The 17154-nt window shown below is 42.3% G+C and overlaps 1 long non-coding RNA gene across 6 annotated transcripts in view; it reads left to right on the top strand.

The window, feature by feature from the left end:
* The window catches only part of LOC145528409 (uncharacterized), a 203472-nt gene that overhangs the window by 35240 nt on the left and 151078 nt on the right, over window positions 1–17154 (top strand). For 4 of the 6 annotated variants that reach the window (XR_014070390.1, XR_014070387.1, XR_014070389.1 and 1 more), the window contains exons 3-4: window positions 140–253; window positions 16068–16142. This is a non-coding gene — a long non-coding RNA (uncharacterized LOC145528409). Of the gene's footprint in view, window positions 1–136; window positions 254–16067; window positions 16143–17154 lie in introns of all 6 variants that reach the window. The other 2 variants (XR_014070391.1, XR_014070386.1) reach the window with 2 other exon arrangements.

The following is a 17154-nucleotide window of genomic DNA, read 5'->3' as shown; positions in this document are numbered from 1 at the left end:
ATATCTTTATCTGAATATATGATCATTCCTGGAGGTACTTTTGTAGGACTGAAATTACTGAGAAAAAAATGAGTAAATATTTTCAGCTTCTTGAGCATGTTATCTCTGGAAGTTTAATTGTTCTTCTTTGATTCAGCAGATACTGCTGTTGATGCTGCAACCTGCTGGCACTGTGGGCTGATGGTGGCCTTTCCCTCTGGGAGTCTCCCAGTGGCCATGAAGGGAGGTCCCTGCCTTCTCACACTTCTCCAAGGTAATCAAGGACAAATGCCAGCTCCTTGTTGCTTTAACATTTTGTTTTAAATTACTAGTGACCAGTGGTGGCTTTTATTTATTTGGCCACTTATATATAATTTGGCTTTAATTTGCTTATGTACTCCATCCATTTTTTTCTTTTGAGATGTTTGCGCGTGTTTAATTAATATTGACTCAGATGGTAAATAATCCGTCTGCAATGAAGGAGACCTGTGTTCTTTCCTTTGATTGGGAAGATCCCCTGGAGGAGGGCGTGGCAACCCACTCCGGTATTCTTGCCTGGAGAACCTCCATGGACAGGAGAGGCTGGCAGGCTACAGTCCATGGGGCTGCACAGAGTCAGACAGGACTGAGCGACTAAGCACCGCACAGCAATTAATATTTAATATTGTTTCTGATATTAATACACAATATTTAATATTGTTTCTGATAACAATTAATATTGTTTATGATATGTTTATAGCAAATATTCTTTCTCTTGCATTGCATTTTCATTATTGTTTCTGATAACAATTAATATTGTTTCTGATATGTTTATAGCAAATATTCTTTCTCTTGCATTGCATTTTCATTTTGTTTTTGATGTGTGTGTGTTGTGTGTCAGTCACTCAGTCGTGTCCTGCTCTTTGTGACCCCATGGACTGTAGCCCACCAGGCTCCTTTGTCCCTGGGATTCTCCAGGCAAGAACACTGGAGTGGGTCGCCATTTTGTTTTTGATGATATTTGGTAAAAAGTTTTAAAGTTTGTTATGGTAAGGCGCACTGAGAATTTTTATCACAAATTTGACTTTTATGCTTAGGGGATCTTTTAATGCATTCAGAATTTCAGAATATGTCTCTGTTTTCCAGAAATCCTTTTTATTTATTTAGCTTTTAACTTTAATTAAAATAGAATCTGCTCGAGATGAGTTGATGTTGGGCTTCTCTTTTTAAATTCTGTCACTTTTCTAACTTCATCTATTGGTTCATCATTCCCTTTACAGTTGGATTTTGATTCCTCTTTCCTATATATTAAGTTTATACACACACACTCACACACAGATCTGCTTCAGAATTAGCTATTCAAACCTACTACAGGCTGGATGCTAGCAATGGATTATCTCAATTTTTATTGCTATGGTTTTTTAATAGAATCAAGTTTATATTACTTTTTCAAAATTTTCTCAGGAATTTTTACTTAAATCTTCCAGATGAAATAATAACAATAATTAAGATAATTAGGAAAATAATAATAATGGAGATTTTGATTTGAATTGTGTTCAATATAGGTGTTAATTTGGAAAAAAAGGATTGATTTATCTTTTCCATCTGAAAACAGTGGAGATCAGGAAATTTTGAGTGGACTTTGTGGTAATGTAGAGGAATTTCATCAAGGGCTTGGAGACAGCAGATATATGAGGTAAATAAATGGAAAATTTGGGCCAGAGATGCCTAAAGAACATTTTAAAGTTTTTCTTGGTGGAACATAACGTAAAACTGCTTTGATGTTTTTAAAGGCACCATTTACTAGATACATATTTTTTTTCCCAGTTCCTTTTGGATGTTGTTTTTGTGTTTCCTCTGAGTGTGGCTTGTGCTAAGCTGGCTCATTCTGCAACCCAGCTTTGTCTAGGTGGCTGATCCTGTATTTGGTTAACTGAACTGGCTTAAAGCTATGGGTATTTTCTTTCAGTTAATTCTGTAAGATATTCCAGATATATTATCTAATGATTTATGAAATTGATGATTATCAATGATTAATGACCATGTTTCTTCTTTCTGATTTGTATAACTTGTGTTCATTTTCCCCATTTCATAACATTGCCTAGAATAAACAGGACAACACCAAGTCTGAATGGTTGGATGGGGTGTCCTTGAACTAATCTTTACTTGAATGGGATTATATCTGGGACACAGGCATTACATATTGTACTGACTGTTGTTTAAAAAACATAGTCTTTAGAGTATTAAGGAGATATTCTTCCAGACTTTGAATGCTTAAAATATTTTTTTAAGAAAATGGGTACTGAATTTATGAAATTTATTTTGATTTCTATAAAGATCATTTTATGCATATGATATCTTCCAACTTTGGCATCTTAATGTGATACGATAAACTGAATTCATAGATTATTAAAATTATGCCTTCCTTTTACCCCTAGTAAAAGCTCTAGGATTCTTTTACTGTGTTTTTGAAATATTTCAGCTAGTATTTAATACAGAAGACTGCCTATATTCTTATGAATGATTTCAGATATCTAGTTTTCTTTTTTTTTTGGTGACATTCATTTTCAGCTTTTGATCTGGATGTGAAGTATCTCTATAGCATGAATGGAAGAGTTTTTCATTATTGTGTATGCTCTAGATCAAATTATATATAATAATAATTATCTGTGTCTTAAAGTTGCAAAAAACTAGCAAAATTACTTGTCCTATGGGTGTTTTAGGGAGATAATTTTGTTGAAAATTCTTTTCTTATGTTTTCCCTGTAGCTGTAGGTTTTCTAAAGTTTTCTAATTCTTCCCAGGTTAGTTTTTGTTATTTTCAATTTTCCAAAAAGGCATCTATCTCATTATATTTTCAATTATCTTTATAAAGTTACACATAGAAAGATACACATTCTGTATTTTGATAATTTTTAATTCTCATCTGAGACTGTATCTGAGTTTGCATGTCCAATTTTTCATATTTGTTTGTTTCTTAATCTGCATTTGATAGTGGCCTATTTTATTTTCTTCCTTAATAGAAGCTCATATGATTTTTGTTAGTGCTATTGTTTTAGTATATAATTAATTGATATCTGATATTATTGCATTTATTCCTTAGCTTCTTTTGTCCTCAGATTTGTTTTGCTTTTCATGAGGTGGCTTATTATTTTTAAATTACATACTTTATTCAGTATGACATTTTGAGTTTGGAATTTTCAATTTTTCTTACTGAAATGATTTGAAATTAACTCTGTGTTTAGTGCTTAGTAACAGTGATGTACACTCAAAGCACTGTTTTTCCTGAATCATAGTTTCTCTATCATTGAATTATTTATTTTGATGTCATTTCCAGTGTACCTTCAGATCATAATTTCCAGGATTATGTAGAGGTGCTATACCTTCTTGTGTAGCTGAGTGTCTTTGCTTCATGCACGATCCCTTGGCTGGATATAAAATTCTTGACTTATTTCATTTTCTTCTCAAAGCTCATTAGACTCTATTTCACTTACCTCTTAGCAGTAATACTTTGGAAGTCTGAAATTTGTGGCATTTTAATTTTATTTGCAGGTAACCTCTACCATCAACACCTCAGATTTGTGGGAAAAAATTTCCTGGAGTTTAAAAATTCATCTAAGATGGAGTTTCTTTAGAGAATGGTTGTTTGGAATAATGTGAGCCCTTTTGATGGTGGGGTGGGGAACTAAGGTACTTCTAGCTTTGAAATTTTCTGTGTATATTTGGTTAGCCTTGGAGTTCTGTTGACCCTGATTATGTTCCCTGAAATGTCAGATTTTATCAAAGCGGGTCTTTGTTCTATATCTTCTATAACTTCATCTTCCCTTATATAATTTATATTTCTTTGTCATCTTTCTCTAAATCAAGCATCAGCAAATTTTTCTGTAAAAGACTAACTCAGGCTAAAGGGCTGAGCATTTTTAGTTCTGTGAGCTGTACACTCTGGAGCAACTGCTCAGGCCTTGCTTTCAAGTACTAAAATCCATCATAGAAAATGCATAAATGAAGGAGCATAAGTGTGTTTCAATAAAACTTTATTTACAAAAAGAAGCAACAGGCGATATTCTAACTACATGCAGATCTAGGTTAGAATCTGATTCTGTCATCTTGCTGTGTGGTTTTGGGTAAGTCATTTCACCTCTCAGAGATCCAGTCTTCTCAAATACAAAAGTTGGGATAACATTATCTACACTGAAAATACTGTAAAGTTTTAATAAAATATTATGTGTGAAAGGACTCAAACAGAGATGCTCATAAATATTCAGTATTGCCGCATCTCTTGTCATATGCTAGTATCTACAGAAAAGGGCTATTTTGTTCATTTCGCTTTCTCTCTTTTGAGTCTATAGAAGTTGTGATATATATAAGGATCATTTATTATATGAAGCACCATTTGTTCACTTGTTGGGATCATTTGTTTGCATGAAAATATTCACAAATCTGTGTTAGATTAAACTACATAAAGTTTCTGACGTTTGATATTTGGATCACTAACAATGACTATGTAAAATAACTCTAACACCAGGAAATCACATTTATTTGTTTATATAGATTGCCTTATTAAGTGACATGGTTCACTTAAAAATCCAGAATTCAGGGTTATACTAGACTTAGACTGTCCTATGTATAAGTAACATGCATAAAAATTTGCTTTTGAAGTTGAGAAAAGGGTTTATTTGTTACACAGCTACAGAAAACTAATACAAAGTATCTAGGGAAACAAAAATGACCCCTGTGTGCTGATGTTGAGGTCTGGAGAGCCTTGTAGGGAGGCAGCCAGGATATGGCATGGCTTTGAGACCTTCCTGTGTGCCGGTGGCTGAAAAGTGGGATCTCACTGAGGAGATATTTCCAGGGCCTGGATTTCAAGATCTGACATCTAAAGTAAATAAGTGCCGATCAATGCTGACCTACATGGGGTCTTCCATGTTCACCATGATGGACCCTGCAACTTCTCCCCTCTGGGACACACAGCTCTGGAAGAGAGCAGAAGATCATAGAGTCTCCTGGTGGAGATTATGCCTCTGAGAGCATAATTGTCTCAAGTCAGGCTAATTCCCTGTCTTTTTGCTAACTTTCCTGGTTTGTCCTGTGTCCCCTGAGTTGTCTGCCACACCTGGGTATGAAAGTGAAAGTCGCTCAGTCATGTCTGACTCTTTGCGACCCCGTGAACTACACAGTCCATGGAGTTCTCCAGGCCAGCATACTGGAGTAGGTAGCCGTTCCCTTCTCCAGAGGATCTTCCCAACCCAGGGATCAAACTGTGGTCTTCTGCATTGCAGGCAGATTCTTTACCAGCTGAGCCACCAGGGAAGCCCATCTGGAGATACACCTGATTCCACAGATCTGCTTTTTACCATTTTTGTTGGCCATCCCACGCCAAACTTGTTTCTCACCTGAAAAGTGACTTCAGGGACACAATGGAGAGAGGGGACTGGGTGTGACCTGTCTGGTGTCTGACTTACATGCTGAGCCATCTTAGAGAATCTACTCTATCATGTAAACCCCAGAGTCCTTAGCTGAAAAGGGGAGATGACAGCACATACTTCCTAGGGTGATTTTGAAAATTAAACCAGACAAAGGGCTTCTATTGCCAGAACCTGGGATGTGGCCATGGAGCGATATTGGCAGCAAGGTAGCTGTTGCAAGGATGCTGTTATCTTTATGGCTGTTCCCCAGGTAGGGTCCAGGCCAAGTGCATGCAAGGTCACTCCATTCCATCTCCTCTTGCTAATAAACTGCACTCGGAGGCCCCCAGCTCAGAGCTCTCCAATCCAGGAACAGACTCAGGGGAGCAGTCAGACAGGAAGACCAACTGGAAGGCTTTGCTGTGTGACAGAGCCAGAGGCAGTGCCCGGGCTGATGCCAGTGCCTGGGGATGGTGCTGTCCGGGAGCCAGGTGGGGCTGCCCTCCTCCCAGTGGGTGCTCAGTGCCTGAGGCTCAGCCCGGCTGCAGAGGAGGGGGCACTGCCTGCTGTCTCTGTCACTGCCTACCCACCCAAGAAGTAAGTGGGTGCTGCCTCCTCGGACTCTTCAGAAGGCAAGTTTCACCTTCAAGAAGGGTGTGAAGCAGAGGAAGGCAGAAAGACAGCGAAAAGAGAAAAGCATGGTGTTTTCTGTATTTGAAAACTGCACATGCTTTTTGTTAAGAGATAAATACCAGGGGTGGATTCTCCAGAAGGCTATGTGTCCACCCCCCTCCCCAATCCCTGCCCCAGGGGCCTGCACTCCCCAACCTGGGGTTTGGTAAATAGGAGATGGGCAGCAAGAATATTTACACCTGACCTGAAGGGTTTATAAGACAGAGTGCTTGAGCGAAGGGCAGGTGGTCCCTCAACCATCATATTCCAGGGGAAATAAATCAGAGATCCTGAAACCATCTTTAAAGGAGAATCGCACACATCCCCTCTCTGCAGGTGAATGTCTTAAAATCTGGGTAATGTTGATGGGTGCCGTCGTGGTGCCACTGCAAGACATTCCTGTTGCTCTCAGATGCAACGATTATTGCAGTAGCAAACTCCCAGTTGGGGAAGTCAGACTCTGGCCCTGGAGAATAGTCGGTGATTGCCTGTAGCATCTTGTTCCACTACACTGGCATCCTAACCAGGCAGCTTTAGTTTTAGCATAAAATCCATATTCCAGACCATTATGGAGCAGAGAGGCAACTCCGGTGCTGCCGTGGCAAGCATCAGACAGCATTAGAATGAATTAAGGAGATTAAAGACTCTCAGAGCTGTTAGAGTCCTTCTCCATCCCTCTGTTTCCTCCAAGGAGTTGTTTTAAAGGCGTGGGGCAAATTGGAAAAAAAAAAAAAAGAGTGGAATAAACGCACACCAATCACGCCAGCCTTGCTCCAGAACTACTGAAGTCTGATTTCTTACCACGCATGGATTTAATTGGGGGAGAGGTCTTTCAAAGACACCCAGGGGCGGGTGCACGGACATGGGTGGACTCTTCACACAGTGGTCGCTTTGAAGGTGGGAACACACCTCGAGAGCCATCTGCATCTCTCGGTGGCTCGAAAATCCTCCTCCAGTCCAGCGTGGTGACAAGACCCTGAGGAGGGCGTCAGATGTGTGTGCTCTGGTGTTTGGAATTTAAGTAAAATCTGTAATTTTCCCCCTGCATTTCCTCAGAGAAATTAGCTATTCTATTCACTGCATAAATTTTCAGGTTTTGCTAGCACGACACTCAGGGTGTTGAATTTTTTATGACAAAAATGCTGTAATAATTGTTGAACAGATGTAAGTGTTGGAGACTCGGCGCGGGCAGACCTCACGAAACCTCGATTAGCAATTTAACCCTGTCGTAGCTTCCGTCCGCCTGGCGGGGGCGGGGGGAGAGAGGAATTGCAGTTGCGAATTGGTTCACTGGGATGTGCACAAAGGCAGAGACAGAATTTTTTGGAGAGGAGGGGAGGTACTTTAATGAGCTCTGTGCCCAGCCAGGGAGGGAAGAACCTGGGTGCATTCTAACCCCCAAATTACCAAGTTTTCTAGCTGGGTGATTAAGAAGGTAATTGACACGGAGGGACCCTTGCAATTGACAAAGCGGCTTCGGAGTGGAAGAGAGGCCCAACAAAGCGTCATTTCTCAGGGAAAAGGGAAGTGACAGTCCACACTCACTTCCTTCTGGGCTCTGCCTGGCACAGACCAGCCGGGCTCCCCCCATTTACACCTCAAAGCAGTCACCCAGGGATCTCCCGCTTTTGCGAACTGCCTACACAGAAGGCAGCCATGGGGGACTTGCCGAGGAGGACTTTGTCCAGCAAGTGATGAAAGCATGCAAATGCTCCTGAATCAAAAGGTAAATCAAAAGAAAATGGCAGCCCGCAAGATGGGGTGGTGGTGACAGCCCGTCAGCCGCGGAGCCACCCGACAGGCCTGGTGGCAGTGAGGAGGCTGCCAAGAAAACCGCCTGAGGAGGCTGCCACCGAGACAGATGTCACGGCGAGGAGCGCCTGCTTCCGTCGCTTGCGGCGGGGCCTGATGGAGCAGGAAGTGGTACTACACGTGCCACTTAACAGAGTAATAATTCCAATAAAGCAGGGAGTTGTTCAGGGGGAGAGGCCGGGAGAGAGGCTGCAAGAGAGAGAAAGAAGAATGAAAAGTCTTCCACAATATTTGGTAGAAGGAGAATGAAATGACGGCGGTATCCTGAAATGAGTTTGTGTGTGCGAGCGTGGGAAGACATGGGCATCCTTACAGTGAGGGTTCAGCTCTCGTTAAGGGGCTTATGAATCCCGGGGAACTTCCTGGAGGAGGAGACCCAGGGTTGTTGGTTCTGCCTTTCCAGGAGTGGAGGAGGGGCTGCCGGCAGCAGTGGTCACGGGTCTTGTTATTTAGATCTCCTTTCTGCCTTTCCTGGGAACTGGCTTTTGGTTTCTGGCCAAGATCGGGTTACTCAAGACACCCACTGTACCCCTAAGTGAAGGCAGCTCAGGAGAGATGGAGGGGGTGGAGGCAAGTGGACACGGTGTCAGGAGAATCTCACATTTGTTTCTTTTGCTGTATCTGCCCCTGTGACGTATGTGGAGAGGTGAGGGACGTCAATATAGGGGCCCAGGATTCTCCCAAACATTCAGATCCCAAGCACCGAAAATAATCTGGGGACCTCTTCATGGGTAACTGTAAACTAAAACTGATATTCAACCAGGACAGCAAGAATGCCCAGCTGAATCGCCCTGAGGTGATTTTTCCCTCCCAACGGGTTTATTAAACATAACAAAATTCTATAGACAAGAGGACATAAATCTGCTGCTTCAAAGCATGATGTTTTCCTTAACTAGTATTTTGATAAGTCAATCCATGGAACGTTAACAAGCAGCTTACTCTAAAATTAATAGAAAAGTGTCCAATGCATACGACATGGATGGTCTAATTACTGGAGCTCTAATAGTTTTATAAGATAATTAACAAAAGGTGCATTTGAGTCCCTGCGACAGGCTGCTAGAGAGCTGATACGAGATATCCAGAGGTCATTTTGTGCCCTGCCACCGTGATGTCATTGTATTTCTGGATCATAATGTTTCCATTATCTGATTCTAGACACACCACAGGAATATCACTGGGGTCTGAGATTGGTTTAGACACTTGCTGGGCTAGAACAGATACCACCATCTGACGGGCTTCTGCAACAGCCCAGATTGAGTCCCTGTGAATCTGTGCGCAGGCCTCCAGCCGTGGATGGTTCTCTTTGTGTCCACAAAGAGCTGCTGTAAGTTCATCGCCTCCCGCCTGCCGTGCCGTCGCCTCCTTCTTTGACTCTGGTCTTGGGTACCGCTCGGTCGGTCACATGACTCGAGCAGCCTGATGTGTTTTTTTGAATATCAAATTCTTCCAAAAATTTGCTTCTGACTTTGAAAAAAGGCACCTCCTGTTTGCCCTTGTGCTCTGAGCCAATGTTTGGTCTACCCGTTGGAAACTCCATTCCAAAATGGGTGTTAAAGAGAAACTTTGCTTTTCAAGGCCTGAGATGATTAACTTTTGTCTAGGAAGTGACTGGGCTTCCCATGTGGCGCAGTGGTTAAAGAATCTGCCTGTCAGTGCCGGAGACACAGCAGACGTGGGTTCGATCCTTGGGTTGGGAAGATTCCCTGGAGTAGGATATGGCAACTCACTGCAGTATTCTTGCCTGGAAAATTTCATGGACAGAAGACCCTGGAGGGCTACAGTCCATGGGGTCACAGAGAATTGGACACAACTGTGTAGGCATGCACACCCGAAGTGATTACAGATAGACTCTTAGCCATAAATGTATGCAATTGGCTAAAACAACAACAACAACAATATACAGGTTGGAGGTGAGAGAACTTTGCACTTGATCTGATTTTTCCTCCATCTCTACTGTGAACTCAATTTATAGGCAGAGCATCTGCTGGTTTTGCAGCGTGGGGACAGTTCTGGTGGCTCCACTGTTATTTATGCATGTGCTTCCAGAGGAACTGTCTCTCCATTCTGGATTTGTTGAAAGTGCTCGTAGTTGTAACTTGTGATGAGTCCTTCCCGGCAGAGAAAAATGGAGCATGGCCCAACCTGGTGGGCATGGACAGGATGCCCTTGGGGGAGCATCTGTCCTGAGTCCAAGTAAAGCCTTCATCAGTGGATGTGGGACCCTTAGCATCTCCGAGGCTTAATTTTACTATCTACAAAATGTCATGTTCACCTTCTCCACAGCAGTTTGGCCAGGATTAAAAAGCAGGGAAAGCTCACAGTGCAGTAGGCTTGGTGGTAAGTGCTTCATAAATACGTGTATTGAATGTCACAAAACAATTAGGTGCTAGTAATTGAACCCACAGTATGGGTTCTATTGAGAATTTATTGTACACTTAATTTAAGTGTAATCATATACCTCAAATCCTAAATTATGTACGGTGGGACTCTGACATTCACTTCTAATATCATCTCACTGAGAGTTGCTATCTAAGGGAGTTATCTTTGTTTTGGTCTCATCCAAACGTTTTTTCCATTTTCATCCAAGAGCAGCTGATCCTCTTCACTGTTGTACCTTTGTTTTACTTTGTATAGACTGTACATCAGTCTGTACTTCAATAGCTATTTTGTCTTGCATAAGTTCCTTATTACCAAGAGCAGACTATCTTCAATCTGTTGATGCAATTATTCAATTCAGAGTTTAAATCCTTTGCTCCTCAAATATCTATAAAGAAGATTGTTTTCTTCCAATTCCCTCTGTCTTGATTCATGAACCTCATTTCTAAGTTGCCATTATTTTAATGCATTCCTATAGTAAACTACCACATGTGCTTGATTAGGTCCAGAATAATATTAATAAATCCAACACTTGGGTTGATGCCGCAGGCCGGGCATTGGGTTGGGCTTTACATGTAAGTTTGGTTCATGACATGTGGCAGATGACATTTTCTCCTCATCATCCTGCCTCTTCTTTCTTCTTGCCCTCAAAAAGCCTATTTTGCAAAGGCATCAAATTATGCAGCTTAAGACTCATTTTTCCAGACTACTTTGCTGCTGGAGTGGTCTTGTAACAAGGTTCTACTCAAGGAGACGCGAGAAGTCTACCAGGAGTTTCTGAGAAATTTTTGCTTTCTTCATAAGAGACGATTGACCTGGACAGGGCAGCCCTGTGCCTTCCTTCTGCTTTGAATATGGTCATGATTCTGGAAGATGCATACCTATCTCACAGCCATTAAATGATGAATCAATAGATCAAGGGTGGCCAGGTGGAAACAGAGAAAGCATCTGGCTTTGTGTGGTATGGTTCAGCTGCTGCTTCAGCCTGGGGCTTCCTGCTTCAAGTCCTTTTATATAAGAACAAAACCCTCTTTGCTCAAGTTTAAGTTAGCTTTTCCACTAATTGCAGCTGAAAACATGCCAATCTGATTTCACATTAAGATTTTCAAGGTGAGGAAAACCAAAGCTTAGAGAGTAAACCAAAGCTTTGAATCAGCACCAAGGAGCTTAGATAAGTGTCAGTTTCCCTGTGCTTCTGCCTGGCTATAGGACTGATGCACTTGGCTTCCCTGTGGCAGACAAAGGATGGGCACGACTCCCCGACATTCCTCCTATCAAGAGCCCCCTTTCCTTGAACCCTGATTGGGTTCTGTGACTTCTTTGATGACAAGTGCTTGGCAAAGTGATGCTCAGGACTTCAAGTCTGGCAGTAGTCACTTCCTGTCTCTTGAAATGCTCTCTCTTGAAAGCCTGAGCCATGTGAGAAATCTGGCTTTTCTGTGATCACTCTGTTGGTGAGGCCACGAGTGGGCATTCTAGTCAACAGTCCCACTGTTCCACCCAGGTAGTGCGTAAGATGTGTGAATGAAATCACCTTAGGTACTCTGGACTGATCCTCTCCACCAGCTAAATACTGTTAGGTGATCTCTGTCAAAACCATTGGAGCAGAAAAATCACCCAGCAGAGTCCTATCCAACTTCCTGACCACACCATCATCAGGTATGATTGGTGTTTTAACCCACGGAATTTGGAGACAGTTTGTTAAGCAGACATAGATATTGATCAATTGTCATGAATAATTTGTTATGATTACAAAATGCCAGGAGCTTGTTAGAGTTGTCTTCTCCACGCTTCAATTTGTCTGAGTTGCTTTTGAATATCTTTGCAAAAGATGGCCACTGCTCTTTACATTTTATTGATCTAAACCTAGACTCCTCATTCATATCCTTTGTTTTGTTGCCAACTGTCTCTGGAAAGAACTCAGTCTCTGGCTCTTTGGTTGCAAGAGTAGCATTCAGATGTCTGGTTTCAACAACACGGCAGACTGAAACAAAGCACATTGCCTTCCTGGTCAAATGCATAGAAATCTTGGGGAAATATAGTAATATTTAAAAATATATACATGAATTCCAAAGAAAAGGAATACCTATGTATTGGAAATGAGAGTTCAGTTTAATGATAATGATACTGTAGTGTCCTCAGGAGTATTTGTCACAGGTCTTTGGGTCTAGTGATTTTTCGGCCTGCACTGGGACAGGAGATGTAGCTTTGAGTCTATATGTGATGGGAGACCAGTTGACTCCCAATATAAAACATAAACATTCAAAAGATCTGATAGACCAAGGGAAGCAGTAAGAAAGCTTGCCTTATACTTGGGTCCCTGGGTAGCAAAAAAAATAGGTTTTTATAAGAAATTGAAGCTGCAACCTGTATGCAGCGTGGGGGTAGGGTCGAAGTGAACATCTCACTGCTGCTGTAGGAATCCTGTGTCCAGAAACCTAGGTATGAGTCTGGGGTCCCAGTGAAAGCAAATGTAAAAAGTTCTCTAGGAACACACTCTGAAACTTGGGCTCCTGGAACTCCCATCGATTTAAAAAGACAGCAAAACAAAACCAAATCTATGCTGAAGATAAACTCAATAAAAAAAAAAAAAATTACAAAATTCCGTCAGCGAAGAAGACACTGGAAAAGAAAGTAAGCAGATACATCAACCTGGAGAATGAGCACCTCAAGAAGCAGGAATCCTAGCACACTCTGAAAAGGCCAATAAACCAGGTACATCGATTTCTAAAGGGATTTAAGTAAGGGGAGGGGGTAAAGAATGGGACACAAAGAATTAAAACACAGAAGAAAAAATATTAACTTTGAGATTGATCCAAGCTAAAATCGATCCCTGTATAGAAAGGTCCATGGGTTTTTCTGAATATAAGTATTAAAACCCTCTTCTGATAGTTACAAACTAGAATTTTGTTCTGTATTCTTGTGAAGCACAGACCTCCAGACAAAGGGAGAAAATTCTCCATTGTCAAGAGCGAACACCTCTTAGTGTTTTTCGACAAGAGTCACAAGTTTGTCCAAGCTCACTACCCAAAGAAGGGGAACCTGCAACTTTCACTCAGTCCTGGCCATTGGAGAATCCTTAAGGCAGAGCCCTCATGTGAAACAGCCAGTTCTGCCACTGGGGACAGCTCTGTTTTAGCCTTTTAGTTCACTGTTGATCTCGGATTTGACTTATGAGTCCAAGTGTCCATGTAACTCTTAAAAAACAGGCAAACAAACCAAAAAACTCCAAGCCATAGCACCCCATTCATGTTTGTCTACACCCTTCCTCCCAAAACACTCCATTTCCCACCTTGGGAGCCATGGGACTCATATTTGATCACCTTTGATTTCTTAGATATTGTGGTAGCAGGGGTTCGCTTTTCCATCCTGAAGAAAATGGTGGCAATATGAACAGACCTGAGGGATAAAAGAAGTCATGACATAGCTTCACGGTGGATTTTGTATTGGATGGTTCAATCCCATTTTTGGTAGCTACAGTCTTTGCTCCAGGGTGGAGCAAAAATGTTTGCTCCAGGAGCAAAGATTGACCTTCTCCACTGCTTGCTTCTGCACTAATCTCAGAGCTAGAATCCGGGTGAAACAGTTACCAATGAAAGACTTGAAGAAGGAAAGAGGCCTGCTTCTCAGGCCACTGCTTCTCAGCGTTGGCTGCACATCAGCTTTAAACTAGGCTGCACTCAGACCGAAGAAATGGACATCCTTAAGGGTGTGTGTGTGTGTTAGTCACTCAGTCGTGTCCAACTCTCTGTGACTCCATGGACTGCAGCCCGCCAGGCTCCTCTGTCCATGGAATTCTCCAGGCAAGAATACTGGAGTGGGTTGCCATTTCCTTCTCCAATCCTTGAGGGTAGACTCAGATTAAGGGTGTTAGAGAGAATACAATGCTTGCTCACACTTACGAAAATTTTACATATGAAAAGAATTATTTGCTGCTTATCTGCAAATCAAATTTAACCAGGCATCCTGTATTTTTTTTTTTTTCCTAACTCTGGTAACCCTAACCCAGACATTATTGTTGTTGAGTTGCTCAGCCGTGTCTGACTCTTTGCGACCCCATGGACTGCAGCACGCCAGGCATTCCTGTCCTTCACCATCTCCTGGAGCTTACTCAAACTCATGTCCATTGAGTCAGTGATGCCATCCAACCATCTCATCCTCTGTCGTCCCCTTCTCCTCCTGCCTTCAGTCTTTCCCAGCATCAGGGTAATTGGTGCCTTTTGAAAATTCCCCAGGGTTATCAGTGGGTAGCCAAGTGATTCTCAAGCTTTAGTATATTTAAGAATTACCTGGAAAGATCATTAAAGATCATTAAAATAGCAATTCCTTGGCCACCTAGGCTGGTAATAAAAAAATATATTTTGTTTTTTGTCCTTGCTGTTATTACTTTGCAAATTGTGGTACTGCCTTCAGATGTTGCTTATGGCTGGGCTAGTTGAGAAATATGGGAAAAAAGAAACATCGAAGAACACTGACAGAGAGATGTCCAAAGATATTTCGGGGCGTGTGCGTGTGTGTGTGCGCGCGCGCGCGCGCGCGTGTGTGTGTGTGTGTGTGTATGTGTGTGTGTGGTGTGCATGCAAATTTAGATGTTCTTAATAATCTCCAAACAAAAAAGTCACTGGCAATTTCTGTGTTAAGCACTTACCTCCTGAAGATCTATAGATTTGTTCCTTCCTGGTGGAGGGTAAAGAAAGTGCCGGAACTAGGCCCTTAGGTGATCATGAAATGATTAATAAATGTCCTGTGGTGGCCTGGAGAGAGCACTGAAGGACCGAATCATTGTGCCATGGAGTGGACTAAATCAGGGGTCAGCAAACAATGCCCCCTCACCTGGGTTTGTAAATAGGTGTGCTGGAAGACAGCCATGCTTTTAAGAATGGCTGTATTGTCTACAGTGACAGAGCTGAAGAGTTGCAACAGAGATCACGTGGGCTGCAGTGCTCCAAATATTTACTCTCTGGATCCTTTTAGAAGTTTTGCCAAACCCTGACTAAACCAGACAGACAGCAGGCCCCCAAGGGGAAAGAGAGGTCTCTGCTGCTGGCACCTGTTTCCCTGCTTCCTGCTATGCCCACCAGCCTCTCTGTTCCCTCCATGTCGTGGCTTCTTTCCACCTCATGGCCCCTGCTTGGTCATGATTTCTGCTTCCTTGTAATCTGTGATGCAGAAAAGCTCCATGGATGGGCTCTTTAAGCTCGCCCCATGTCATGGGCTTCTGGTTTCAGCCTCTACCACCACCATCATCTCTTTCGTCCTCCTTTTGGACTTTGGGGATGAGCAGAGTTCATTTCTTCTTGTTAGGTCATGATAGATGTCTTTGTTCAGCCTCTGGATTTCTTAGGTCAAGTGGTCAGTCTGATAGATTGATAGCTCTGCTGCTGCTGCTGCTAAGTCGCTTCAGTCGTGTCCGACTCTGTGCGACCCCATAGACGGCAGCCCACCAGGCTCCGCCATTCCTGGGATTCTCCAGGCAAGAATACTGGAGTGGGTTGCCATTTCCTTCTTCAGTGCATGAATGGGAAAAGTGAAAGTGAAGTCGCTCAGTCGTGTCCGACTCATGGACTTAATGCCAAGATCAGTGATCAGTATCAATTCTCGTTCTTGTCAAAGTATTATCCTGTACCATGGCTTTATCTCTGTTGACTGGCATGGCCAAGATTTCTAAGCATCGTTCCTATTGTGTAGGGGAAGAAACTGAGATCATATGAGGTTAAATATCCAGCCCAGGGTGGACCACTTCGCTAGTAGGCAGTGAAGCCCAGTCCCTGGGTGGCTGACCTTGAGTCTCCCTAAATAACTGCTTCTGTGTTTTTTCCACTCGTCCCCATTGACTTAACAGAATCCCTGGGACTGAACCTGATCAGATGAGGAGGAACTGGGCACCCTACAGGGACAGAGTGGGGGAACAGACCAGGTAAGGAAGTCCACTTGACCTAAAGGGACAAGGGTAGGTGAGAAGGAGCTGGTGTAGACTGGGTTTGGCCAATTTGGTGAGAGCTGGGAAGCATGGTGGACCAGGCTGTCCTGCAACCCTGTGGATGGTTTCAGAATCCCAAGGCTGAGCATGGGACAGCATCTGCTGGAACCCTCAGTCCATAGTCACCATCCATTTGCAACTTTTAGATGGAGGTAGAAAAAAGAAAAGGAGGCTTTACGGTTGTGGAGAGTACACCCTTGGTCATAGATGAGCTTAGCTTACATATGATAGCTTACATACATAAATGAGCTGGGCTTACAGCTATTGAATAAACCTGTACACAGCCGGCCTTTAAACTTGTTATTCTATCCAGGGAAACAGTTCGCAAAAGAAGGTTTTTGCACAGGGTCTGAAGCTCATAAAAGATTTGCTGATGTAACAATTATTTGCACTATTTATATTCAAATGTTCTTCAAAAAAAATACAGCTTCCAAATTTACCGATGGTAACTGTGTGCAAATCAGGAAACTTATCTCCTTTTTATAGGCTAAAATCAAATTACACTTTACATTTTTCTCACTTGCAGAATATTAGATTGCAGTGTCTAAATGACTTGTGTTTATGAAAAAGGTGAATTTTAAGAACAAATTTTAAAACTGCATAAGCAGTTTAACGGGTGTTTTTGGAAACGGAAATGATCTGCTGTTAGGTATTTATATTAAACTTGTACTCACATCATTGCATCTGGTAGAGCTGAGCCCTGAAAATCACCATGACTGGAGCTTTTCTTTATTACCCTGTGGACAACAGGGCTATTGAATAAAGTTCTAAAAAAAGAAAGTTGGTGGATGTTCCTCTTTTTTCACCATCAGAGTGGATCAACTTGTTTTCTGACCTGTAATCTAGGACCTGATTGAGTTCTCAATATCATGCAATTCACAGATTCTGTCCCCATTTAAGCACACCCGTTTGTAGTTGTCACATGGTTTTCAGTGATCTTAATGAGCTG

Source organism: Giraffa tippelskirchi, chromosome 12 (assembly GCF_054371585.1).
Source record: "Giraffa tippelskirchi isolate mGirTip1 chromosome 12, T2T-mGirTip1v1.2.pri, whole genome shotgun sequence".
Lineage (NCBI taxonomy): Eukaryota > Metazoa > Chordata > Mammalia > Artiodactyla > Giraffidae > Giraffa > Giraffa tippelskirchi.
Note: the sequence above shows the minus strand (reverse complement) of the source record. Positions and strands in the feature narration are given on the sequence as shown.